The sequence below is a fragment of the Solanum lycopersicum genome, chromosome 10 (assembly GCF_036512215.1).
Source record: "Solanum lycopersicum chromosome 10, SLM_r2.1".
Classification (NCBI taxonomy): domain Eukaryota; kingdom Viridiplantae; phylum Streptophyta; class Magnoliopsida; order Solanales; family Solanaceae; genus Solanum; species Solanum lycopersicum.
Genome location: NC_090809.1, coordinates 12,694,574 through 12,696,096, shown reverse-complemented (window position 1 = coordinate 12,696,096; position 1,523 = coordinate 12,694,574).

Sequence of the window (1,523 nt, the reverse complement as noted above, 5' to 3'; positions counted from 1 at the left end):
GCATTGACCTTTTATTAATAAGTTTATACACTTAAAACGTTTATCATTTTACTTTTCATATTTTATTGTAACTCAAATACTATCTTTTAAAATATTATGTGATTTTAACAGTTTAGATTCATCGCCATGAAGTAAACATGAAACAGACGTGCCCATATACTAGTTGTATATTAGTGACAAATAGTAAATACAAAATTATTTCTGAATATGTAATTTCCATATTTTTCTTAATTTTTAACCTTCATCGAAAAAGAGATATAATGTGTTTTTATCTTCTTGTACAACAAGGATTAGTCGTTATGTCCCTTTAGGACTCATTATTGTATCATCAGTTATATATATTCTTCATCATCTTACGAATAATGCAGAATGCTTCTCATTCGCTATCTAGTCGTATAAGTTGTTTTATGGTATCAGGGCTCTAAAAGCTCACACGAGTATGATCCAAAATTTTCCCCCTCTTATCCTAGATGTTTCATCATGCAAAAATGGACCTCAATACCACTTTTGTTGATGCATATACCACAAGCACTAACATTGTCATCATGAATTTTAACCCTGACTTTTAATAACCCATCAAACTTGCTGGCGGCCACAACTTCACAACGTGGAAGGCATCAGTGTCGGTTCTTATGAACGGACATAACTTTTTCGGTCATACTGATGGCACAACTGTTTCTCCTCCAATCTCGAGAAACAATGAAACCACTCTGAATCAACCGTATATGAATTGTTTTCGGCAATATCAGCATGTAAAGATGCCATCTTAGCATCTGTGGGACCTACACTTGCATCAACTATTCCAATAGTCACATTGGCACACAAATCTTGGGAATCTCTGCATACTTCCTTCGCCAATAAATCCCATACAAGAATTATCTGTCTCGAAGATCAACTGGCTCGTATTACCAAAGATTCTAGCCTGATAGTACATTCAATTGTTAATGAACTTGCAATAGGTGGAGCACAAATCAATGATGTGCAACTTACTTTGAGAATCCTCCAAGGACTTGGGCCCAACTATGACATTATCTTTGCAGCCATCCGGTCACATGAAACATTGATCACCTAATGAAGAACTTTATGAAAATTGTTTGACCATGAGATCGTCCTTAAGCATGAAGAAGCCAAACGAATAACAATAATAAGTGCTCCAATTGATCAAAGACACAACCAAGCATTTTCAAAAAAGAACATAAACTAAAAACAGGCAATACCTCGAAAGGTATTTAATGACGGAGTTTACATACAGCCCGAAGCTCATCAAATACCCAGCAGTGGAGGTCTCGTCGAAATCAGCAGACTCTCTCTTTACATGCCTGAGAACGTCAGCAATGCAGACTACCCCACTAGAAGCAACTCTTACATTGTTTATCATTTTAATTTGTGTTCCAGCAAGCTATAAAGCTTGTTGGCAGCAAAATTCTTCTACTTGAAAGGCCCGAATTTCCATGCTCATGCGCATACACAATCTGTTTGGTCATCTTGATAGCTCTTCCCCAACTATTTCCACAATTATTACA